Source organism: Salvelinus namaycush, chromosome 2, assembly GCF_016432855.1.
Source record: "Salvelinus namaycush isolate Seneca chromosome 2, SaNama_1.0, whole genome shotgun sequence".
NCBI classification, from domain to species: domain Eukaryota; kingdom Metazoa; phylum Chordata; class Actinopteri; order Salmoniformes; family Salmonidae; genus Salvelinus; species Salvelinus namaycush.
The window spans coordinates 9,582,473-9,609,310 of NC_052308.1; the positions used below are offsets into that span (position 1 = coordinate 9,582,473).

Below are 26,838 nucleotides of genomic sequence, written 5' to 3' on the forward strand. Positions count from 1 at the left end.
GACTGCATGGCCAGGCACGACTCCAACACCATCACTAAGTTTGCAGAAGACACAACAGTGGTAGGCCTGATCACCGACAATGACGAGACAGCCTATAGGGAGGAGGTCAGAGACCTGGCCGGGTAGTGCCAGAATAACAACCTATCCCTCAACGTAACCAAGACTAAGGAGATGATTGTGGACTACAGGAAAAGGAGGACCGAGCACGCCCCAGTTATCATCGACGGGGCTGTAGTGGAGCATGTTGAGAGCTTCAAGTTCCTTGGTGTCCACATCACCAACAAACTAGAATGGTCCAAACACACCAAGACAGTCGTTAAGAGGGCATGACAAAGCCTATTCCACCTCAGGAATCTAAAAAGATTTGGCATGAGTCCTGAGATCCTCAAAAGGTTCTACAGCTGCAACATCGAGAGCATCCTGACTGGTTGCATCACTGCCTGGTACGGCAATTGCTCGGCCTCCGACAAATTAATTACTTAAAAATCATACAATGTGATTTTCTGGATTTTTGTTTTAGATTCCATCTCTCACAGTTTAAGTGTACCTATGATTAAAACGACAGACCTCTACATGCTTTGTAAGTAGGAAAATCTGCAAAATCGGCAGTGTATCAAATACTTGTTCTCCCCACTGTATATGTGACCAATAACATTTGATTTGATTTGGGCTCTGGATGGGGAGTATCGCTGCACAGCTGTTTTCAGGTCTCTCCAGAGATGTTCGATCAGGTTCAAGTCCAGGCTCTGGCTGAGCCACTCAATGACATTCAGAGACTTGTACGACTTGTCCCGAAGCCACTCCTGCGTTGTCTTGGCTGTGTGCTTAGGGTCGAGGTCCTGTTGGAAGGTGAACCTTCACCCCAGTCTGAGGTCCTGAGCGCTCTGGAGCAGATTTTCATCAAGGATCTCATTGTACTTTGCTCTGTTCATCTTTTTTATTTATTTATTTTATTTTACCATTATTTTACCAGGTAAGTTGACTGAGAACACGTTCTCATTTGCAGCAACGACCTGGGGAATAGTTACAGGGGAGAGGAGGGGGATGAATGAGCCAATTGTAAACTGGGGATTATTAGGTGATCTTTCCCTCGATCCTGACTAGTCTCCCAGTCCCTGCCACTGAAAAACATCCCCACCACATGATGCTGCCACCACCATGCTTCACCGTAGGGATGGTGCCAGGTTTCCGCCAGACGTGATGCTTGGCGTTGAGGACAAGAGTTCAATCTTGGTTTCATCAGACCAGAGAATCTTGTATCTAATGGTCTGAGAGTCCTTTAGGTGCCTTTTGGCAAACTCCAAGCGGACTGTCATGTGCCTTTTACTGAGGAGTGGCTCTGTCTGGCCACTCTAACATAAATACATGATTGGTGGAGTGCTGCAGAGATGGTTGTCCTTCTGGTAGGTTCTTCCATCTCCACAGAAGAACTCTGGAGCTGTCTCAGAGTGACCTCCCTGACCAAGGCCCTTCTCCCCTAATGGCTCAGTTTGGCCGGGCGGCCAGCTCTAGGAACAGTCTTGGTGGTTCCATACCTCTTCAATTAAAAAATTATGGAAGCCACTATGTTCTTGGGGAACCTCAATGCTGCAGACATTTTTTGGTACCCTTCCCCAGATCTGTGTCTCAACACAGTTCTGTCTCGGAGCTCTATGGAGAATTCCTTCGACCTCATGGCTTGGTTTTTGCTTTGACATGCACTGTCAACTGTGGGACCTTATATAGACGGGTGTGTTCCTTTCCAAATCATGTCCAATCAATTGAATTTACCACAGGTGGACTTCAATCAAATTGTAGAAACATCTCAAGGATGATTGATGGAAACAGGATGCACCTGAGCTCAATTTCGAGTCTCATAGCAAAGGGACTGAATACTTATGTAAATGAGGTATTTCTGTTTTTTTATTTTAATACATTTGCAAAAATTCTAAAAACCTGTTTTCGACTTTGTCATTATGGGGTATTGTGTGTAGATTGATGAGTAAAAAAAAATATTTCATGCATTTTAGAATAAGGCTATTACGTAGATTAGATGTAGTGTAGAAGACAGGTTAAAGAAGGATCGTTAAGCCGTGAGGCAATTGAAACATGGATTGTGTATGTGTGCCATTCAGAGGGTGAATGGGAAAGACAAAAGATTTGAGTGCCTTTGAACGGGGTATGGTAAAGGTGCACCGGCTTGAGTGTGTCAAGAACTGCAACGCTGCTGGGTATTTCACACTCAACAGTTTCCTGTCTGTATCAAGAATGATCCACCACCCAAAGGACATCCAGCCAACTTGATACAACTGTGGGAAGCATTGGAGGCAACATGGGCCAGCATTCCTGTGGAACGCTTTCCACACCTTGTAGAGTCCATGCCCCGACGAACTGAGGCTGTTCTGAGGGCAAAAGGGGGTGCAACTCAATTTTAGGAAGGTGATCCTAATGTTTTGTACACTCAGTGTATATGAAGATTACATACTTTCAAATAGCAGTAGGGCAGACAGGCAGTCTAAGCAGTAGTGTTCTTTTGTACTGCTTGTCTGGCAGTATCTACTAGCTACAACATAGGTTACATTATTTGATGGGAACTTACAGACAGCATAAATCCAACAAAGATTTACAAAAATCCTGTCTGAAATACATTCCACATAGGCTACCGGTAGACTGATTTGTGAATAAAGTAACACATGAGCTGAGCGTGATAAGATTGTTTAGCTCTGGGGGGGCGATGTGGCCTTGGGTTGGAAACCTGTGAACGACTGGGATTGGCTGGTATCGACAAGAAGTGCCTCACGTTTCTGGGCCCTGCACTGTGTGCCATTGTGGGTCATAATGAGATTCAGGTGCCACATTCCTTTAACAGAGTAATTTTCAACACATTCATATTGTTTACAATAGTCAGGATGAGACAGCGGCCAAAAGTTCATGGGGTCATCATTGGGGAAACCATGGTGCCTAGCTGACCCAGTTAGTTATGCATCTACAGTATTCTTCAGTTCAGCCTTCTAGGTACAGAACAAACATGACGTAGTGAGCAAATTAAACCAGTCATTATGAGATGAAAGAACAGTTTCACAATGTAGGGTGACGTAGGGAGATGGACTTGCGGAACAGTTGCGTTCACAATCCACCTCTATGTACATTGGCTGAAAAAACGCAATGACTCTTCACAGGAACCTTATTTGGAGGTTGAATCGATTCCGTTACATTATCTTCCACTCTGTGTAAAGAGAGGAAGATTTATTTACCATTGGTGTAATATGCAACAACACAGAAGTGTGATATATATTCCTTACCAATACTCAATTTAAAGTTAAAATTCAATTTAATCTTTAATAATTTTAAACAAAATCTTAAATGTGCTCTTAATTGCTGATGTTTTACTGTTGAATCACTGTTTCTGGGATCCTGAACTAGCTTCCACCAGTCTCATGCTGTGGGGTCCCTGTCATGGGCCTCAAGACCTCCTGGAAGAACACTTGAAACCTACATGGACAACATCTGCCTATACACTGGTCTCAGAACAGAGGACCTACAGAACCAGCTGTCATGAACAACAGAGAGCTATGGCATGCTATCATCCGGAGCATTGCAACGCCATAAGCAACACAGAATCTGCAAAGTAGTCAAGGTAAGCAGAACAGAGAACAGTTCTTCAATTGTGAGTCATTCTCTTTGGAATTGGAATGAGTTCAAAGAACCTGTAATAGAACATATACTTCTGGCACAGAACTGACCCCTTGACCATGGAGGTAAGACCAATAGCGTAGGCCTTCAGTGCACAGTCAGTGTATTGCTGCTATCCATTATATGTAATTAATTCATATTTTAATATCAAGTATTCTCACACCTTTCCTGAAGCACAGTTGGCTTGACTGCAGGGAAAACAATCTTGGATATTAAACTGTTTGTTTTTCATCATTTTCCCAGAAAGGTCTGGGGTATAACTCTAAGCTGGTTGTGAATGTCAGTGGGCTGTTGATGCTGTTGTTGTTGTGGACTGACACAGCTGCCTGTAAAGCTCCTTTAGTACCGCCCCCTGGGTGGCTGGGCCCCGAGGGCCTCACATTATAAAAAGTCTGTCTCCGGGGTGACCAGCCTCACTGACAAAGAGGGGGTCGTCAAACGGGGTGGGCAGGTCATTAAAGGTAGTGAACATGAGCCACCCTAAATGACCTAATCATGAAGCCGGTGCAACATGGTCTCAGAGCAGTTCGTATTATTCTGCATATACATCTGATTAGTATGATATGTTACGTTTCGTATGGTATGTATTAATTTGTGGATGTCCATCACCCATTTCGTATGATATGTTACTAATTACAACTGGTATTATTTGCAAAACATACAATATGTTACAAATTGGCAAAAGCTACAATATGTTACGAATTTGCGAAACATATATGTTACGAATTCTAGCTAGCTGGCTAACGTTAGCTAGGCTAGGGGTTAGGGTTAGGGGTTAAGGTTAGGGGAAGGGTTGACTAAAAAGGTTAAAGTCAGGGGAAGGGTTAGCAAACATACTAAGCAGTTGTAAAGTAGCCAAAAAGTAGTTGAAAAGTTGAGAATTAGCTAAAATGCTAAAGTTGTCCGTGATGAGATTCAAACTTGTAACGTTTGGGTTGCTAGACGTTCAAGTTATATGGCCGACCAACTACCTTACTTTTGTTTTTGCCTTATGTAACCATCTGTCATATTTAACCATATCAACTTATCATACCACTTTGATTGTTCCAGATTTATGTTTACTATGTTACGTCTAGTCTATGAGACCAGGATGTGAGGCCAAGGAGAGAAGAGGAAGTAGGTCTACATATTTCAAAGTACTGTTGAAGAACAAATCATCTTCATTCCCTGTTTTCATCAAATATGAAATAAATGATATTTGTCTCAACAGACATGACCAGCTGGATTCTATTTTCTGACTCTGTGTGGCGTACTGGTCTGTGTGGCATAGTGAGCTGTGTGTCTCTATGGTGTAGTTCTCTGTGTGGCTTGATGAGCTGTGTGTCTGTGTGGAGCAGCGGTCTGTGTGTCATAGTGAGCTGTGTGTCTGTGTGGCATAGTTGTCTGTGTGGCGGAGTGAGCTGTGTGTCTGTGTGGCGTAGTGAGCTGTGTGTCTGTGTGGCGTAGTGAGCTGTGTGTCTGTGTGGCGAAGTGAGCTGTGTGTCTGGTTGGCGTAGTGAGCTATGTGTCTGTGTGGCGTAGTGAGCTGTGTGTCTGTGTGGCGTAGCGAGCTGTGTGTCTGTGTGGTGCTGTGTGTCTTTGCGACGTTGTGAGCTGTGTGGCATAGTGAGCTGTATGGCGTAGTGAGCTGTGTGTTTGTATGGAGGAGTGAGTCGTGTGTCTGTGTGGTGTAGTGACCTGTGTGTCTGTGTGGCAAAGTGAGCTGTGTTTCTGTGTGGCGTTGTGAGCTGTGTGGCATAGTGAGCTGTGCGTCTGTGTGGCGTAGTGAGCTGTGTGGCGTTGTGAGCTGTGTGGCATAGTGAGCTGTGCGTCTGTGTGGCGTAGTGAGCTGTGTGTCTGTGTGGCATAGTGAGCTGTGTGGCTTAGTGACCTGTGTGTCTGTGTGGCGTAGTGAGCTTTGTGTCTGGTTGGCGTAGTGAGCTGTATGGCGTAGTGAGCTGAGTGTCTGTGTGGCGTAGTGAGCTGTGTGTCTGTGTGGTGTAGTGAGCTGTGTAGCCTAGTGAGCTGTTTGTCTGTGTGCCATAGTGAGTTGTGTGTCTGTGTGGTGTAGTGAGCTTTGTTTCTGTGTGGCGTAGTGAGCTGTGTGGCTTAGTGAGCTGTGTGTCTGCGTGAAGTAGTGAGCTATGTGTCTGTGTTGTGCTGTGTTTCTGTGTTGCGTAGTTAGCTGTGTGTCTGTGTTGCATAGTGAGCCATCTGTCTGTGTGGTGTAGTGAGCTGTGTAGCCTAGTGAGCTGTTTGTCTGTGTGCCATAGTGAGTTGTGTGTCTGTGTGGCGTAGTGAGCTGTGTGTCTGTGTGGCGTAGTGAGCTGTGTGTGTGGTGTGTAAGCTGTGTGGCGTAGTGAGCTGTGTGTGTGGTGTGTGAGCTGTGTGGTGTAGTGAGCTGTCTGTCTGTGGTGTAGTTAGCTGTGTGGCATAGTGAGCTGTGTGCCTGTGTGGATAGTGAGCTGTGTGTCTGTGGCATAGTGAGCTGTGTGGCGTAGCGAGCTGTGTGTCTGTGTGGCATGGTAAAGTGTATGGTGTAGTGAACTGTGTGTCTGTGTTATAGTGAGCTGTGTGTCTGTGTTGCATAGTGAGCTGTGTGTCTGTGAGGCGTAGTGAGCTGTGTGTCTGTGTGGCGTAGTGAGCTATGTTGCACAGTGAGCTGTGCGTCTTTGTGGCTTAGTAAGCCGTGTGTCTGTGTGCTGCTGTGTGTCTGTGTGGCCAAGTGAGCTTTCTGGCGTAGTGAGCTGTGTGTCTGTGTGGTGTTGTGAGCTGTGTGGCATAGTGGTCTGTGTGGCGTAGTGAGCTGTGTGTCTGTGTGGCGTAGTGAGCTGTGTGTCTGGTTGGCGCTGTGTGTCTGTGTGGCATTGTGAGCTGTGTGGCATAGTGGTCTGTGTGGCGTAGTGAGCTGTGTGTCTGTGTGGCGTAGTGAGCTGTGTGTCTGGTTGGCGTAGTGAGCTATGTGTCTGTGTGGCGTAGTGAGCTGTGTGTCTGGTTGGCGTAGTGAGCTATGTGTCTGTGTGGCGTAGTGAGCTGTGTGTCTGTGTGGCATAGTGAGCTGTGTGTCTGTGTGGCGTAGTCAGCTGTGTGTCTGTGTGTCTGTGTGGCGCAGCAATGAGCTGTGTGTCTGTATGGTGTAGCGAGCTGTGTGGCTGTGGGGTGCTGTGTGTTTGTGTGGCATTGTGAGCTGTGTGGCATAGTGAGCTGTGTCTGTGTGGAGTTGTGAGCTGTATGTCTTTGTGGAGGAGTGAGCTGTGTGTCTGTGTGGCGTAGTGAGCTGTGTGTTTGGTTGGCGTAGTGGGTTATGTGTCTGTGTGGTGTAGTGAGCTGTGTGTCTGTGTGAAGTAGTGAGTTGTGTGTCTGTGTGAAGTAGTGAGCTGTGAGTCTGTGTGGTGCTGTGTGTCTGTGTTGCGTAGTGAGCTGTGTGTCTGTGTGGCATAGTGAGCCATCTGTCTGTGTGGTGTAGTGAGCTGTGTGGCATAGTGAGCTATGTGTCTGTGTGGCATAGTGAGCTGTGTGTCTGTGTGGTGTAGTGAGCTGTGTGTCTGGGTGGCTTAGTGAGCTATGTGTATGTGTGGCGTAATAAGCTGTGTGGCTGCGTGAAGTATTGAGCTGTGTGTCTGTGTGGTGCTGTGTGTCTGTGTTGCGTAGTGAGCTGTGTGTCTGTGTGGCATAGTGAGCCATCTGTCTGTGTGGTGTAGTGAGCTGTGTGGCATAGTGAGCTTTGTGTCTACGTGGCGTAGTGAGCTGTGTGTCTGTGTGGCATAGTGAGTTGTGTGTCTGTGTGGCGTAGTGAGCTGTGTGTATGTGTGGTATAGTGAGTTGTGTGTCTGTGTGGCTTAGTGAGCTGTGTGGAGTAGTGAGCTGTGTGGCATAGTGAGCTGTGTGTCTGTGTGGCGTAGTGAGCTTTGTGTTCATGTGGCATAGTGAGCTGTGTGGTGCTGTGTGTCTATGTGGCGTAGTGAGCTGTGTGTCTGTGTGGCGTAGTGAGCCGTGTGTCTGTGTGGCGTAGTGAGCTTTTTGTCTATGTGGCGTGGTGAGCTTTGTGTCTACTTGGCGTTGTGAGCTGTGTGTCTGTGTGGCGTAGTGAGCTGTGTGTGTGGTGTGTGAGCTGTGTGGCGTAGTGAGCTGTGTGTCTGTGGCATAGTGAGCTGTGTGGCGTAGTGAGCCGTGTGTCTGTGTGGCATGGTGAGCTGTGTGGCGTAGTGAGCTGTGTGTCTGTGTGGCATAGTGAGCTGTGTGTCTGTGGCATAGTGAGCTGTGTGGCTTTGTGAGCTGTGTGGCTTTGTGAGCTGTTTGTCTGTGTTGCGTAGTGAGCTGTATGGCGTTTTGAGCTGTGTGTCTGTGTCGCGTAGTGATCTGTGTGGCGTGGTGAGCTGTGCGTAGTGATCCAGACAGAAGCATTGCCTTTCATGGGACGACTTGGGCCCTGCATGCACTACTGAGACATGTTGAGGACAACCAGTCTGTCACATTACAGGAAGAATCATTCTTCCTGTTTCAATAATGAACAAGATCCAAGTGGTCCATATAGATGGCCCAGCAGCTTTGACCTCCAACCTCCTCACCATACCTCCTCACCATACCTCCCCTTCACACCTCCCCACCACACCTTCCTACTAGCTTGATTTAGATTTAGGTCAAAGGGTTGGTTGTTTGGTCAATAACCAATAAGAAATACCACAGAAACTTCTTCCATTCCTATCATTGACACTTCTGTATCAATTTATCTGTTTCTCAGACAAGTCAGTCAATGAATGGGTATTGGATAAGATATATTTTGCCTCATGGCACCACCAATGATCCACGATCTGGGAACGTAAAACTGGACCCCACTGAAGGATGGAGAAAGAGGCCAAACTCAGTGGGGAAGACACTGTTTTGGTAAAAACCCAGCAGTACTTTATGTATCAAACGGTCATACTGGATAATTATTTACTTATTTCAAGCAGACAATGTATCCAGGAAATAAACTGACAAGTTCACTTGTTTTCATTTCCCAATAATTAGAAGTGCTATTACATTGCTCATGATAGTTTCCCCCTCAGTAAAATAGAGCTCAAACACCACAAGCCAATAACTGAGTTCTGAAACAAATACCCAGCGGGGATTATTTTATCTAATTATAAAATCACTCATTAAAAGCACATCAACACCACATCAAAGTCATAAGTCTTTGTCTGGACAGCTCTGGGGTCTATGTAACCCCCCTACCAGCCATTCTCAACACGGGCATGGACACACACACACACACACACACACACACACACACACACACACACACACACACACACACACACACACACACACACACACACACACACACACACACACACACACACACACACACACACACACACACCAGATTTCTTCAGGGGTGGAAACCAAAATAACCTACAAGTGCATGTGTGGCAGTATAACTCAACCAAGCCTGGTGCAGAACCATTCAATTAAAACAATGAATTTGTGAAGTGTCACGCAGTCGGTTTATTCATCTGTCAGCCCACACATTGACCTCTCCCCCTCTGGCCAGTCTAAAGGCTCTCCAGCCTTGTGTTTCTCTCATTTCTCACCATGAGGTATCTGATCCTCCACTTCCCATTCCAGAGACACAGCATCTTCACAACAGAGACCTTGGTGATAAATCTCAGTATGGCACTGTATGGTACGGTAACCAATTAGGGTCTTTGATGGGACTCTGGCAAATATGGATATAGTAGGCGACTAGGCGTGCATGTCCAAGTACAAGTGCCTTGCATGAAGCGTAAGAATGTCAATTTGCTAGATATTGCTCTCCACCCAGCTCTATAACATTTCATGATGTAAATCAGGGATGGGCAACTCTGATGGTGGTGTGGGTCACAAAACAATCTGAACTCATCATGAGGGGCCCTGATGTAAATAGACAGGGCATGATGCTTGATTAACACATGTAGGATAAGGTTCTGAGAGGTGTTCCAATAGCCTGCCAAAATGCTTCAACTGAGTGTACATGAGCCTACATGGCATTGCTGCATGCATATCGTATGGTTTGTATTGTAGCTACCTTAACCCAACACCTGGTGATCTCATCAAAAGGTTTGGACATCTTGGCGTAACGGTTAATGTGTTTGCTTGACGAGTCCGGATCGGGGCTACCCACCGAATTCGCTACCGTACATTACAGGCAGTAAAAACTAAGGACATGAAAGTAACCCACCGTGCGTTTCCGATTATTTCCTCACCACGCGCACAGAGAGTGGGAACCTTGAACGAATATAATAGATAGCAGGCACCGACAGGGGAGGCGGAACTTAAAACAAGCCTGACAGCTCAGCTATAGTCCATTTACAAATGCGGTTCATCTCTCAATGAACATATTTGTTTTACTACAAACTACAAGAGATAATTGAGTGCGCGTGATTATCTTAGAGATAAAAAGGAGAAGAGACCGAGGAGTCAAGAAAAGAAGAGGATAGCGTTGAGAGTAAAGAGGTGTAAAATATATAATTCAACACGGAATTAATTCACAGCGTGGCACTCGACTCAACTGGTAAGATTTTAACAGTATTTCAACGCTTGCCTCTGTGTAAAGAACCACGATTCATTGATCACTGAATTGTCGAATGTTTTGATTGATTGTTCCACAATTGAATACATAGTTCATTCAAAACTGAAGCTCGAGAATCTATTCCATTTATGAAACCCAATTGACGCGTACTGACAACACGTTGGTGAAGACAATGACAAATAAAAATAACCATTCCTTATTCACATGAATGAGCAATGCCTTCATATGCCATATACGATTTAATGTGCCTTATTTCTTATCCCTTAGTTTAGTTTTTTTTCTCACAAACATTTAATAGGCCTATGGAGCGACGCGCAAATGTCACCAACATGTGCCTTCTTAGAAGGAGACAACTGTCAGTTCGTTTCGTTGTCTTACTCGTCCAGACCTTGGTGCCTTGAAGACTACATAAAAAACAAATTTCCATTTGATTTTGCCACCTTCACAATATCTTGTGCACTCCATGTGTGTTTGCACATGTGACTCAAGTTTCATTGCCAGATAGCATAACCATTAAAAAACAGTGCATGCATGGCCCCTGAGAGTACCTAAATGTACCTCTATGTATATGATCTTGTAAGGAAACCCGCTCACTGAATGAGACAACATGTGATAGGCATGTGGGATAAATTATATCCATTGTGCTAATCAATTTATTTCTATTTCAATCAGAATTTTTAAAGAGCAAGTCTCTTGTTGCATATAGGTCCCCCCCCCCACACACACACACATAATGGAGCAATAGTACCTCAGACATTGGGGACTTGAAGCGCATGATTCTTGATCTGTGCATAATGGCATTCTTTGATTTTAAACAGGCTTGTTCAGGCCAGTATAAGTAGCATTTGCCCATACTTTGTTGAAATATGAGTCCTGGTCATGTGGAATGTAGCAGTGGATAAGTATCATAGACCGCATGGGGGACCATTTATATCCCAATATGCCTACCTCCCACGCTCCCACGTCAAAACCAATGATGTATATAAACCCTGGATTGCTGATGCTATGTATTGGCCATTGAGAAGCTTTGAAGCCACCGGTCGGCCATATTGACACTCCCCAGTAGGAGCAGTCCTCCATAGGAATGAATGGAATTCTACAGTATGTCAATTAAATGTTTTAAGTACTAAATTACATGTATTTAAGTGTTTTGTTGTTGTAGTGGGGACAGTAACATTAGAACTTTCCCAAAAATATACTTTAAGGAAAATGTTTTAATATATATTTTTATGTTAATGTTTAGCTCATATAATATTGTTTAAATGTATGCACTAGGGTGTCTGTAATATAATAAACGTGGCAAAAACAAATGTAGACATTAATAAATTAATTTCTATAGCTTCCAAAATATGTTTTACAATGGTGGTTGGAAAGTGTCAAGATAGAGGGGTGGAGGCTTCAAAACAGCACCCCCTGTCAGTCATCTAGTGTATATATAAATAAATTACCATGTTTACATGCTCAGAGTATTCCAGATAGTCGCTCATATCCCTCTTAAGGTCTTATTCAGGATAAGCTGTTTACATGCACCTTTGAAATCCCGCTCACGAGTATACCTGTATCGATGAATAAAAATAATATTTCTAATTTAAGTTCATATGGGTTAAACAGAATAGTAACTGAAATCTGGACACTGACTATAGGCCTATAACCGCTTACATGTAGTATAATATGATATTAACTCATGCAGAATTATGCATTTCTTGCAGTTAAATTATACAACAAATGTTAATTTTGTCTCGGAAACAGGAGTGGAGAAATATGACTTATTTCTTTCAGCACCTGTTGAGAAAATGCAAATGCATGTGTAACGTGTTACCTGTGACACTGTTAATGCAAGCACACAGTATTTCAACCACATCAAATATGCACTCAAGACAACCTGAAGTCTTATCAGAAACATGTTTCATCGTTTTCTCAGCTTTTCATTTCCTTAAAACCGGTTAAACTGATGACATTTGGACATTTTGCACAGGAACAATCTTTTCACTGTTTTGGAGTTATTGTGTTTTCTCCCCGGTCCCTAAATGAAACAGAGAACTTTACAGGTGAGGCTGGAGAACAGGGCTGATAAGCAGGGCTCCAGTCAGTGACCCCCCCCCCCCCCCCCCCCCAACTAGGGCATGGCGGGTTGGAGTAGCTGATTGGTTGACCTGGCTCCGCATTCAAGATGGGATTGGAGGGGTGGCTGGTGGGTCTGTCCTGGGATTGGAGGGGTGGCTGGTGGGTCTGTCCTGGGATTGGAGGGGTGGCTGGTGGGTCTGTCCTGGGATTGGAGGGGTGGCTGGTAGGTCTGTCCTGGGATTGGAGGGGTGGCTGGTGGGTCTGTCCTGGGATTGGAGGGGTGGCTGGTGGGTCTGTCCTGGGATTGGAGGGGTGGCTGGCGGGTCTGTCCTGGGATTGGAGGGGTGGCTGGTGGGTCTGTCCTGGGATTGGAGGGGTGGCTGGTGGGTCTGTCCTGGGATTGGAGGGGTGGCTGGTGGGTCTGTCCTGGGATTGGAGGGGTGGCTGGCGGGTCTGTCCTGGGATTGGAGGGGTGGCTGGCGGGTCTGTCCTGGGATTGGAGGGGTGGCTGGCGGGTCTGTCCTGGGATTGGAGGGGTGGCTGGCGGGTCTGTCCTGGGATTGGAGGGGTGGCTGGCGGGTCTGTCCTGGGATTGGAGGGGTGGCTGGTAGGTCTGTCCTGGGATTGGAGGGGTGGCTGGCGGATCTGTCCTGGGATTGGAGGGGTGGCTGGCGGGTCTGTCCTGGGATTGGAGGGGTGGCTGGTAGGTCTGTCCTGGGACCAGGCTGGATGGGAAAGAGGCAGCTGTGCTCTCCTGTCAGTCTGAAGTGAAGAGCCCTGTGAATAGTTATGTTTGATCCAAACCGCCAGCTCTGTTAAAGTGGAGTTTATTCTTATCCCAGTCCTTTCCCTATCTGGCCCGGATGGGTCCCCTTCAGACATGACCTTGTCATTTGACATTCTGTATTTATATGGATCAAGTCACAGGACAGTCACCCGTCTTTGTTTATGTTTTTTATGTATTGTTCCAGCCACCTATAGGGTCCCTATATAGCTACTGGTGCTTGACTGAAGTTGTACTGTTGAGGTTCCAGCCCAGCATATTCCTAAGGATGCCAAGCCATGCCATTGCTTTCATGAAGGAATGCTGATAGTTATGACTGTATAATTTTCCTAGTTGGTACAGTACTGTAGTATGTCACCGGCCATGTCTGAAATAATATTTAAATATTTAGATAAGATCATATTATGATCTCCCATGAAAAACAAACAATATAACGGCTGCGTATAAAGCAGCTGTAAAGAGGCCTTACTGGAGCCTCACAGGGAAACTGGCCTTCTGGCTGCTGCTGTCCATGAACTCCTGATATACCGCGTCATTAAAACACTACAGCCATTAAACTATGATGGTGCTGCAATGTATGAAGGTGTTTTATTCCGACAGGTGCTTTGAATAATGAGAGTAAATCAGAGTTCAGCATAGTGCAATCTGACACAGACAGAGACCGACAGAGCGTGTGATGTTACAGAGTCGTGTGAGGCAGACCTTTAGTTTGCACAGTCACAAGTGTAAGCCGAGCCAGTGGAGCCATCCTGACCTGGGCTCAGACCCAAAGTTGTGCCTCAAGTGTCAGAAGAAGCGAAGAAGGACCTGGAGTCTTATTGCAAAGTTGCCCTGTGGCTAACACTCTGTTACTAGGCTGTTTCTTAGAGCTATATTCTCAGAAAGCTCAGAAAGTTTGCCAGAACCAAACCAGAGAGGAGGGAGGGAGTTTGCATCACAAAATGGTTTGTTTTGGCTTTGCTTAACCAGGTTTGTAAAGGGAGGGGTTCATTTGCGTAAAACAATTTTCACATGTTGTGTTTTTACCAGGTTTGAAAATGCTTTGGTTGCACTTTATGTTTGCTTGGTTTGAGGACAGGGGTTAAACACTTTTGTAGTGCACTCCTCCTGTGTCTGTTTGGTTGGATCAGGTTTTCGAAGGTGAAAAGTATCTGTGTAGCTCTGTTAGTATTGCTTACGTGCCTGGCACCCACCATATTCTACAGCTCTTCTTATGACTCTTGACCTTGACTAACCTTCTGTGTGTAGACGTCACATTCTACACCCGTGTGTTGTCACAGAGCTACTACATCCATTAACCATGTGTTATTACACCATGCTATGTAAATTGAGAAATCATGTGACTAAACTGAATAAAAAGAACTACACTATGAAACTATCACGTTTAAGGTATGACCCAGATGCAGACAGTGGTGAAGAAACAAAAGTTTATTCCTTAAACAGGGGCAGGCAAACAACAGGTCAAAGGCAGGCAGGGTTCAATAATCCAGAGAGGTGGGGTAAGGTACAGGACGGCAGGCAGTCTTAGGGTCAGGGCAGGCAGAAAGGTCAAAACCGGGAAGGACTAGAAAACAGGAGCAAGAAACAGGCAGGAGCAGGGGAACAAACGTTTCACGAACAAATCGAACTGGCAACAGACAAACAGAGAACACAGGTATAAATACACAGGGGATAATGGGGATGATGGGCGACACCTGAAGGGGGGTGGAGACAAGCACAAAGACAGGTGAAACAGATCAAGGTGTGACAGAAATAAAGATTAATTTAATAAAGAATGATAGTAAAAAGATTTGGAACACCTTAAATGATATTTTGGGAAAAAAAGCTAACTCAGCTCCATCATTCATTGAATCAGATCGCTCATTCATCACAAAACCAAATAATACTTAGTTTTTTTCATTTGCAAGATTAGCAAACTTAGGCATGACATTCCAGCAACAAACGCTGACACTACACATCCAAGTATATCTGACCAAATTATGAAAGACAAGCATTGTCATTTTGAATTCCGTAAAGCCCCCTGCCCTCGTGCCTTGAACCTCGTGCGCCCACCTCTATTTCAGTGGATACAGCTGGAGAACTGCAAGGCAATCCCATTGTGTGCCACTCGGGAGCTATGACCCACATGACCGATATATATTGTCCTGCTAACAACAGGGTTAATAATATATCTGGGAGAATGTCCAAGGGGCTTTTATATCATTCTAAATTAATAATAATAATAAGCTTTGTTTAAAAAATAACAATATTTTGGAGATGATTTCGTTTTCAAATAACGTAAAATGAGCGAGAAGCGAGATAAAGGCCATTCTTGAACATGGGGTGAGACATTGTTACTAATTTGTAAATAAAGCCAGTTTGTTATTTGGAATGATTTATTTCCGTTTTTAGAGGGAGAGAAACCAAAAACTACAGTCATCTCATGGGTCTCCCAGTTGAGACCGGCACAGGTATTGAACCAGCATCTGTAACAACACAGGCTGCACTGTCTTAGACCACTGCGTCACTAAGGCCCTGTACAATGTGACTGGCCGGGAGTAGGCTACAGTACTACAGAGACACAGTAGCGCCTTGGGACCCAAAAGCATAATCTGTGCTCTAACTCCCCCTTGCACTGGCCTGGAGCAATGAAGTAGTGACGCAGGGTACCATACTAAACCACAAATTACCTCTAAGTCCCGCAGCATAATCGCAAAACTTTTAGTGGAGCAACCACTGTATGTATGCGGATGACTCAATACTATGCATGTCAGCTACTACAGCGACTGAAATGACTGTAACACTTAACAAAGAGCTGCAGTATGTTTCAGAGCGGGTGGCGGGGAATAAGTTACTCCTAAATATTTCTAAAACTAGAAGCATTGTATTTGGGACAAATCATTCACTAAACCCTAAACCTCAACTAAATCTTATAATAAATAATGTGGAAATTGAGCAAGTTGAGATGACTAAACTGCTTGGAGTAACCCTGGATTGTAAACTGTCATGGTCAAAACATATTGATACAACAGTAGCTAAGATGGTGAGAAGTCTGTCTATAATAAAGCGCTTCTCTACCTTCTTAAACAGCACTATCAACAAGGCAGGTCCTACAGGCCCTAGTTTTGTCCCACCTGGACTACTGTTCAGTATTGTGGTCAGGTGCCACAAAAAGGAACTTAGGAAAATTGCAATTGGCTCAGAACGGGGTAGCACGGCTGGCCCTTGGATGTACACAGAGGCTAATATTAATAATATGCATGTCAATCTCTCTTGGCTCAGTGGAGGAGAGATTTTCTTCATCATTACTTGTATTTATGAGAGGTATTGACATGTTGAATGCACCAAGCTGTCTGTTTGAACTACTGGCACACAGCTTGAATACCCATGGGGCGGCAGGTAGCCTAGTGGTTAGAGCATTGGGCCAGTAACTGAAAGGTTGCTGGATTGAATACCCGAGCTGTCAAGGTAAAAATCTGTCGTTCTGCCCCTGAACAAGGCAGTTAACCCACTGTTCCAAGGCCGTCAACCCACTGTTCCAAGGCCGTCAACCCACTGTTCCAAGGCCGTCATTGTAAATAAGAATTTGTTCTTAACTGACTTGCCTGGTTAAATAAAGGTTCAGTTTAAAATTACCCCACAAAACCTGCCACAAGGGATTTCTTCACAGTCCCCAAGTTCAGAACAGACTATGTGAGGCGCACAGTACTACATAGAGCCATGACTACATGGAACTCTATTCCACATCAAGTAACTGATGCAAGGAGTAAAATGTGATTTTAAAAAACAGATAAAAAATACACCTTATGGAACAGCGGGACTGTGAAGCCACACAAACATATACATACACACGTACACATGGATGTTGTACTGTAGATATGTGGGGGTGGTGGAGTAGGCACCTGAGGGCACACAGTGTGTTGGCAAATCTGTGCATTTATTGTAATGTTTTTAAAATTGTATCAACTGCCTTAATTTTGCTGGACCCCAGGAAGAGTAACAGCACATAGAGGGTGTTCTTTAATGGAAGCCTCTCCAACATAATCCATAATAAATAAAAATACAAATGGTCTATGGAAAGTACCACAGCTATCATGGTTTTCCATTACAGTGGGATCACGTCACCCGGGCTTCGGTACATTTCAATGGTTTCCCGCAAGCTATTATAATTGTCGCCTAACGTGACAGAATTTGATGAGACGTGTAACTGAGAAGAACAGCTGCATTTCTCAACGTGGCCTGTCTGTGCCCATGGCCCAGGGGCACCCCAATCCCGTCACGCAGTTGCTGGATCCAGTCCACTTGGCTGTGTTCTCTGTCTATGTATCTCCATGCACAATTCTCCATGCACGCTTTTAAGGTGTCAGGTAGCCTAGCAGTTAGACTGTTGGGCCAGTAACTGAAAGGTTGCTGGTTTGAATACCTGAGCCGACAAGGTGAAAAACACAACCCTAATTTGGGAGGCACAAGCCCAGGCAGTGTGAGAATGGGATGGTGGGTGAAACGTCTACAGCGTTCATCCCAGTTCTATTGCTGGAAAACAGTTTTGTTCCACTCTCTCTGAAATACAAGGTAACAAACTAGCGAACAACTATGAACAAACTGCTGATGGGAAAAGTACATTACAGACAGCCCAAGGTTCATCTAGGGAGGAAGAGATGCTAATCCAAACTACAACATTTTGCCCCACAAATGAATCGTCACACAAATGATGCCAAATATTTGATATTGGCATTATATTGCTGGTTAACATTACGCAAGTAATCACAAGCCACATAACACAAGCGATGATGTCGTCATGTCAAAGCAAATGTTAAGTATGAGTTCATGTTTTTTTAACTGTTGGCTGCATAACCTGCTTCTGTAACGAGAGAGACAATACCCCTCCTACACACACACACACACACACACACACACACACACACACACACACACACACACACACACACACACACCCTATTGTCAACTTTGCCAAGGTGGACTGCAGAGGGTCCCATCCCATTCAGAGGGCTGCCAGGCAGGAGGGAAAGTGATCATGTGTCCCTTTGTCTCTGAGCACTCAGCGGCACGTGGCTAAGGAGGGTGAGGAGCAGGCACTGCCAGGATCTTTGTGCTGGCACCTCGTGGTGGCTGCTCCTGACACACGGCCTGGGCAGTGGGCATCTCCTCATCCATCCACATGTGCCCATTGCCCACTTAGCCCCTCTCACCCCCGGCTCCGTGCTCGATTAATGACAGCACTCAGGCTCTTTCAACTCACCTCATGTCAGAGGGGTGTGCTATGAAGCAAGCTAGATCTACTCAGGGTTTTCTAAAGCTGACCATTTTCAGTTAGTTTCACATTCCAGCTCAGGCTACATCTGTACTACGACGATGGATATTGGTTGTCTGCCTGCCGCTAACTTTAGCAGGTTTGTAACTGCTCGTGCATGTCACACGTGGGTAGTGAATGCTGAACTTTTCATTGAGACAATGCTGAAACATAAATCCATGGGCAAGTCAATGCCACATTTTCATTTGTGCTGAAATCCTAATTTGAGTGAAGTTATCTTGTGAATTCAGCAGGCTATAATGTGAAATAGGCTTTTAGAAAGCATTGTCTTTATTTTATTACTAATCGTTAATTCTTTGGTATTTTTATCACAACCATAAGCACTGTTCTTCCCCACTCTTATCGATAAAATAATTGTATTGATTATACAGAAGTGTTACTGGCGTGAAGTTTAAAATGTGTAATGTAATATATTTTAACACAACTATTTTTAAACAATAAAACATTTGATTAAAATGCATCATACCGGCTGTATTTCTGTATGGTTACTTTTACCCCCCAATTTCGTGGTATCCAATTGGTAGTTACATCTTGTCTCATCGCTGCAACTCCCGTACAGACTCGGGGAGGCAAAGTTTAAAAGCCGTGCGTCCTCCGAAACAACACAACCTAACCAAGCCGCACTGCCCACTTAACCCGGAAGCCAGCCACACCAGTGTCAGAGGAAACACCATGTACCTGGCGACCGTGTTAGCGTGCACTGCAGGTGTCACTAGCGTGCGATGGTACAAGGACATCCCTGCCGGCCAAACCCTCCCCTAAGCCAGATGACACTGGACCAATTGTGCGGCGCCCCATGGGTCTCCCGGTCGCGGCTGGCTGTGACAGAGCCTGGACTCAAACCCAGAATCTCTGGGTTTGAGCCTGGACTCTCCCAGAATCTCACTCAGGATATTTCCCTGTATTTCTGTATTTTTAAAGTTCCATATCTTGAAAACTTGATTGCTGGCATGCAAAACATTTTGAGACTATATCAACAATGGACTAATGAAACAAATACCAAAATAACGTTTTTGGGTGGAGTTGTCCTTTAAAACAATCAGAAATTGGTGTGGGCACTTTCCTACATTTGGACCACAGCTAGCCTAGTGGTTAAGAGTGTTGGGCCAGTAACTGAAAGATTGCAGTTCAAATCCCTTAGGTGAAAAATCTGTCAAAGGCACATAACCAAGTCTTTGGAAAAAATGTAAATACTGTAACTCGTAAATGATGGTTATGAAATAAACCCCAAATTGTTTCTCACAAGTGCAGCAGGTTGTGAACTTTGCAAATATTGTTTCCACTCTGGGAATGGTAAATTACTATTTAATATATTCATTAATGTAACCAAATGACTGGGATTAACGATACATTTACTACTGGTGACATACAGTTGAAGTCGGAAGTTTACATACACTTAGGTTGGAGTCATTAGAACTCATTTTTCAACCACTCCACAAATGTCTTGTTAACAAACTATAGTTTTGGCGAGTCGGTTAGGACATCTACTTTGTGCATGACACAAGTAATTTTTCCAACAATTGTTTACAGACAGATTATTTCACTTGTAAATCACTGTATCACAATTTCAGTGGGTCAGAAGTTTACATACACTAAGTTGACTGTGCCTTTAAACAGCTTGGAAAATTACAGAAAATTATGTCATGGCTTTAGAAGCTTCTGATAGGCTAATTGACATAAATTGAATCAATTGGAGGTGTACCTGTAGATGTATTTCAAGGCCTACCTTTAAACTCAGTGCCGCTTTGCTTGACATCATGGGAAAATCAAAAGAAATCAGCCAAGACCTCAGAAAGACCTCCACAAGTCTGGTTCATCCTTGGGAGCAATTTCCAAATGCCTGAAGGTACCATGTTCATCTGTACAAACAATAGTACGCAAGTATGAACGCCATGGGACCACGCAGCCGTCATATCGCTCAGGAAGGAGACGGGTTCTGTCTCCTAGAGATGAACGTACTTTGGTGCGGAAAGTGCATATCAATCCCAGAACAACAGCAAAGGACCTTGTGAAGATGCTGGAGGAAACAGGTACGACAGTATCTCTATCCACAGTAAAACAAGTCCTATTTTGACATGACCTGAAAGGCTGCTCAGCATGGAAGAAGCCACTGCTCCAAAACCACCATAAAAAAGCCAGACTACGGTTTTCAAATGCACATGGGGACAAAGATCATACTTTTTGGAGAAATATCCTCTGGCCTGATGAAACAAAAATAGAACTGTTTGGCCATAATGACCATCGTTATGTTTGGAGGAAAAAGGGGGAGGCTTGCAACCCGAAGAACACCATCCCAACTGTGAAGCACGGGGGTGGCAGCATCATGTTGTGGGGGTGATTTGCTGCAGGAGGGACTGGTGCACTTCACAAAATAGATGGCATCATGAGGGAGGAAAATTATGTGGATATATTGAAGCAACATCTCAAGACATCAGTCAGGAAGTTAAAGCTTGGTCGCAAATGGGTCTTACAAATGGACAATGACCCCAAGCATACTTCCAAAGTTGTGGCAAAATGGCTTAAGGACAACAAAGTCAAGGTATTGGAGTGGCCATCACAAAGCCCCGACCTCAATCCTATAGAAAATGTGTGGGCAGAACTGAAAAAGCGTGTGCGAGCAAGGAGGCCTACAAAACTGACTCAGTTACTCCAGCTCTGTCAGGAGGAATGGGCCAAAATTCACCCAACTTATTGTGGGAAGCTTGTGGAAGGCTACCTGAAATATTTGACCCAAGTTAAACAATTTAAAGGCAATGCTACCAAAAACTAATTGAGTGTATGTAAACTTCTGACCCACTGGGAATATGATTAAATAAATAAAAGCTGAAATAAATCATTCTCTCTACTATTATTCTGACATTTCACATTCTTAAAATAAAGTGGTGATCCTAACTGACCTAAAACAGGGAATTTTTACTGGGATTAAATGTCAGGAATTGTGAAAAACTGAGTTTAAATGTATTTGGCTAAGGTGTATGTAATCTTCAGACTTCAACTGTATGTAATGGGGAGTTGATAAACATAAACAATCAAAGGGCAAACAATGCACACAATGAAACAGTGAATGTGCAAGAATTGGCGGGAGACAGCTGAGTCATTCTGGAAAGCTGAGCGCATGCATTCTGGAGAGAGGCATGCCTATATCTTCGCCACACACCCCTCCCCTTCATCTTGTCTCAACATTTTTATTTATTATACTCAAGACACATTATCTTAACACATTTTAGATGCTTTTCACTGACAGCCACAACTAAATAATCAGCTAGTCCTATTGCCACCTGTACTGCCCAAATTGTGGGCTTCCCAAAGAGTCATACTGTAGGCCTACAAGCTTGCGATTTGAAACAAAATAAGCTAATGATCCTCTGTACCTAAGTCATGCTTTCTGGTGAAGTATTTTGAATTACTTTATTTACTCTGTATAGACAGGAGTAAATGTATAATTTTGGTAAATGTATTTAAATTTACTTTAGGGGAAGCTTAGTTTATTAGCCTATTGGACGCACCACCTATTCAAAAAGTAGGTTACATTCACTTGTTCGTCCAAAATAATTCCAGCTTTTCCAGCTTCCAGACAACTTTAATTCAATTCACAAGTGGCTGAAACTATCTCACCGGAGAAAGCATCCGAGCGAGCAAAACAGCGCCCCTCTGTCTTACAATGTGTAGCCAATGAGGGGGATAGTATTTTTGGCCGGACAGCATCAGATAAATGGGCTACACATACTGAGCTAGAGTGTTCAACAAATCAAAATATATTTTACATTTGAGATTCTTCAAAGTAGCCACCCTTTGCCTTGATGACAATTTTGCTCTTAGCATTCTCTCAACCAGCTTCATGAGGTAGTCACTTGGAATGCATTTCAATTAACAGGTGAGCCTTGTTAAATGTTCATTTGTGGAATTTCTTTCCTTTTTAATGCGTTTGAGCCAATTAGTTGTGTTGTGACAAGGCAGGGGTGGTATACAGAAGATATTTGGTAAAACCAAGACCATATTATGGCAAGAACAGCAAAGAGAAACGACAGTCCATTATTACTTATGACATTAATGTCAGTCAATCCGGAAAATTTCAAGAACTTTGAACGTTTCTTCAAGTGCAGTCGCAAAAACCATCAAGCTCTATGATGAAACTGGCTCTCATGAGGACCGCCACAGGAAAGTAAGACCCAGCATTACCTCTGCTGCAGAGGATAAGTTCATTAGAGTTACCAGCCTCACAAATTGCAGACCAAATAAATGCTTCACAGAGTTCAAGTAACAGACACATGTCAACATCAACTGTTCAGAGGAGACTGTGTGAATCAGGCCTTCATGGTCAAATTGCTGCTAAAGTACACCAATAAGAAGAAGAGACTTGCTTGGGCCAAGAAACACAAGCAATTGACATTAGACCGGTGGAAATCTGTCCTTTTGGTCTGTGAGATTTTTGGTTCGAACCGCCGTTTCTTTGTGAGATGCAGATTAGGTGAACGGATGATCTCTGCATGTGTGGTTCCCACCGTGAAGCATGGAGGTGGAGATGTGATGGTGTGGGGGTGCTTTGCTGGTGACAGTGTCAGTGATTTATTTAGAACTCAAGGCACACTTTACCAGCTTGGCTACCACAGCATTCTGCAGCGATACACCATCCCATCTGGTTTGCGCTTAGTGGGACTATCATTTGTTTTTCAACAGGACAATGACCCAACACACCTCAAGGCGGTGTAAGGGCTATTTGACCAAGAAGGAGAGTGATGGGGTGCTGCATCAGATGACCTGGTCTCCACAATCACCCGACCTCAACCCAATTGAGATGGTTTGGGATGAGTTGGACCGCAAAGTGAAGGAAAAGCAGTCAACAAGTGCTCAGCATATGTGGGAACTATGTGAAGACTGTTGGAAAAGCATTCCAGGTGAAGCTGGTTGAGAGAATGCCAAGAGTGTGCAATGCTGTCATCAGGGCAAAGGGTTGCTACTTTGAAGAATCTAAAATATATTTAGATTTGTTGAAAAAAAAATTGGTTGCTACATTATTCCATATGTGTATAGTTTTGATGTCTTCACTATTATTCTACAATGTAGAAAATTGTAAAAAAAGAAAGAAAAACCCTTGAATGAGTAGGTGTGTCCAAACTTTTGACTGGTACTGTATATTTTATTTGGAAGGGCAAGGAGGTGTGGTAATGTATACAAACTCCTCCGGGATCGGATGTGGTACATAGTGTGGTACTGTATGCCCATCCACGCCTCTGTTCCTCTCCCAGGGGCAGCAGCACCTGCAAGACAGCCAGGCAGGGGGCTGGTGCTGATTTAAATGTTTATCCTCCAATGTGGCTATGTGTGGCACCAGAGCAGGTCAATACTGGCTGATTAACTATGTTGACTCTGGTGTAAAAATGGAAAGACACCTACGATTACTAATGGTGCCCACTCACCTTAACTTCCCCCCTGATTCACAGGAATAAACTCAGGGATGTCTGGGGTGTATTTATTAGTGGACACTAGCAAACTGTAGCAAACATTTTGCAATGAAAACAAGCTAGTTCCGTTTCAGCCGTTTTGCTTCCTTTTGGATCCTAGTGAATAGACTCCTGGTTTGTGTGTTTGGTTGGGTTGGGTGGGGCTACGGATGCCAGCTGTAGGTCAGTTGCCATCCTCTCAGGAGCATCTGGCATCTGGATTGGCACTGAGTAAGGAAACAAATAGCACAGGGCCACATACTGTACAGTGTAAATACAGCGTCATAACAACCTACGATAAATATACCAATATGGAAAGAAGTGTGCGTGTAAAGATGGAAGACGTCTTACCTGTGGACCCATCTCTGTAACAAGAGTACATTTACATTTGTGTCATTTAGCAGACACTCTTATCCAGAGCGATTTATGGGAGAAATTAGCATTAAGTGCCTTGCTCAAGGGCACATCGACACATTTTTCACCTAGTCGGCTCAGGGATTCAAACCACTTTGGTTCCAGGTAGAACCATTTTGGGTTCCATGTAGAACCCCGTTCCACAGAGGGTTCTACCTGGAACCAAAATGGTTCTACCTGGAACCAAAAAGGGTTCTCCTAAGGGGACAGCTGAAGAACCCTTTTTGAACCCTTTTCTCTAACTCTCGAAAGACTGAGTGTCCCTCCTTTTATTTGATCCCGAACTGACCATCTCATATTTTCCAAAAAGTGTGGCCTGCCAGTGACCTATCACCATTCATCACCCAGGGCCATGGAGATAAAGACCTAAGTGTACCAGTGTTTAAATACACACAGCTGCATCTATATCTAGCCTTCTGCTGGCTTATCTGCTCTTTAATAACATTTGATAGAAGAACTCCTGGATCTATCTGCTTGATCCAATTCCTGCCAGGCAAGCCCTGCAGTCTACCAAGTTGGGCTGTCCCCGACTAAAAATCTTGGTTGACTAAGAGTCGTCTGTTCTTTCGACCAACCGATTGGTCGAAGATTTTAAACTTGTATTTTTCCATATATTGACACATCCTATGTGTTTTAATCAAATCAACTATATTCACTGAGCTTATCTGATGCTTTAAGCACACTGTTTGATTAAATAATGAAGACACACAAATTACTAGAGGGAGTCCGACCAGCGATTGATTTGATTGCGCCGTGCCGGGCTCAGACTTGCTGCACTGTGTTAAAAAAACAAAACTGTGAGTGACTGTGTGACTAGCACCCGTTGTCTCTCTCTCCTTACTGCTGCGGTGATGTCACAGGACATCAAAGTGTTTATCGTGCTGTCCGTGTTGCTGACGCTGCAACATAATTACAGATATTTCTGACTGGAAAGTTCTGTTAGGGAATGTCTTTCCTAAAAAACATTCCCTATTTCCTCAACCCTTGCTTTCTTTATGCGACACATGTATGTATCTTATCGGCAGACTCAATAGCCTTGGTTTCTCAAATGACCGCCTCGCCTGGTTCATCAACTACTTCTCAGATAGAGTTCAGTGTGTCAAATCGGTGGGCCTGTTGTCCGGACCTCTGGCAGTCTCTATGGGGGTGCCACAGGGTTCAATTCTTGGGCCGACTATTTTCTCTGTATATACAGTTGAAGTCTGAAGTTTACATACACCTTAGCCAAATACATTTAAACTCAGTTTTTCACAATTCCTGACATTTAATCCTAGTAAAAATTCCCTGTCTTAGGTCAGTTAGGATCACCACTTCATTTTAAGAATGTGAAATGTCAGAATAATAGTAGAGAGAATGATTTATTTCAGCTTTTATTTCTTTCATCACATTCCCAGTGGGTCAGAAGTTTACATACACTCAATTAGTATTTGGTAGCATTGCCTTTAAATTGTTTCCCACAATAAGTTGGGTGAATTTTGGCCCATTCCTCCTGACAGAGCTGGTGTAACTGAGTCAGGTTTCTAGGCCTCCTTGCTCGCACATGCTTTTTTAGTTCTGCCCACAAATTTTCTATAGGATTGAGGTCATTTTGCCACAACTTTGGAAGTATGCTTGGGGTCATTGTCCATTTGGAAGACCCATTTGTGACCAAGCTTTAAGTTCCTGACTGATGTCTTGAGATGTTGCTTCAATATATCCACATCATTTTCTTGTGCGCACAACATTTTTAAGAAATAAGCTCTCTGTGCGTATGGAACATGAACAACACTTTACATGTTGCGTTTATATTTTTGTTCAGTATATATTAGCTAACCTAGTGGGCATCCATGGCGAGTGTCTTTAAGAACCCTTTACTAGTGGCTTTGCCATCTTTTAGTGGGTACACACATGGGCGCCTTTCAGAACCCCTTTTGACCCCCTTTGTTTTGGTTGTTAAAGTGATTTTCTTTGTTAGTTCCCTTTGTGAGCAACATTTTGTTTTAGTCTTGTGGGAATGTAACACAAGTGAACAGCAAACCTGGTTTAAAAAAACAAGTTTAAGCAACACCTCACGGTGTTGTACAATGTACTGAATGTGTAACTGATAGATCAGGCCTGGGCAATTCCAGTCCTCGGGGGCCTGATTGGTGTCACTTTTCCCCTATCCCTGGCAAACACAGCTGATTTAAACTAATTGCATTCTAAATTGATGATCATGATTACTTGATTATTGTTGTCAGGTGGGTTAGCTGGGGCAAAAGTGTGACACCAATCAGGCCCCTTGAGGACTGGAGTTGCCCAGGCCTGTGATAGATGCGCGCGCACACACACACACACACACGCACACACACACACGCACACACACACACGCACACACACACGCACACACACGCACACACACACTCACACACACTACATGTTTTTAAATGTATGTAAATTGTTATTCGTTATGTGTAAAACTAGCGTTGGTTAATGGGGATCTAATAAATCAAATCAAAGTCATTTCAGGCTATTAATCAAGTCAGAGTAGCTAGCTTGTCTAACTATCTTAGCTGGTATGCCTGTTGACAAGGTTGATAGACTAAAAAAGCAAATAATAACTAAACGTACTGAACAAGATTCACATTCCTTTCAATCTTTCACC

At 44.1% G+C, this 26,838-nt stretch overlaps 1 protein-coding gene across 2 annotated transcripts in view; it reads left to right on the forward strand.

The window, feature by feature from the left end:
• Window positions 1-3,203: 3,203 nt before the first annotated feature.
• The window catches only part of LOC120058753 (sodium-coupled neutral amino acid transporter 3-like), a 69,923-nt gene continuing 46,288 nt past the window's right edge, over window positions 3,204-26,838 (forward strand). The window contains exon 1 of one of the 2 annotated variants that reach the window (XM_039007499.1): window positions 3,204-3,616. The gene's annotated coding sequence lies outside the window, so the exon portion shown is untranslated. Of the gene's footprint in view, window positions 3,617-9,723; window positions 10,184-26,838 lie in introns of those variants that run through there. The other variant, XM_039007493.1, reaches the window with a different exon arrangement.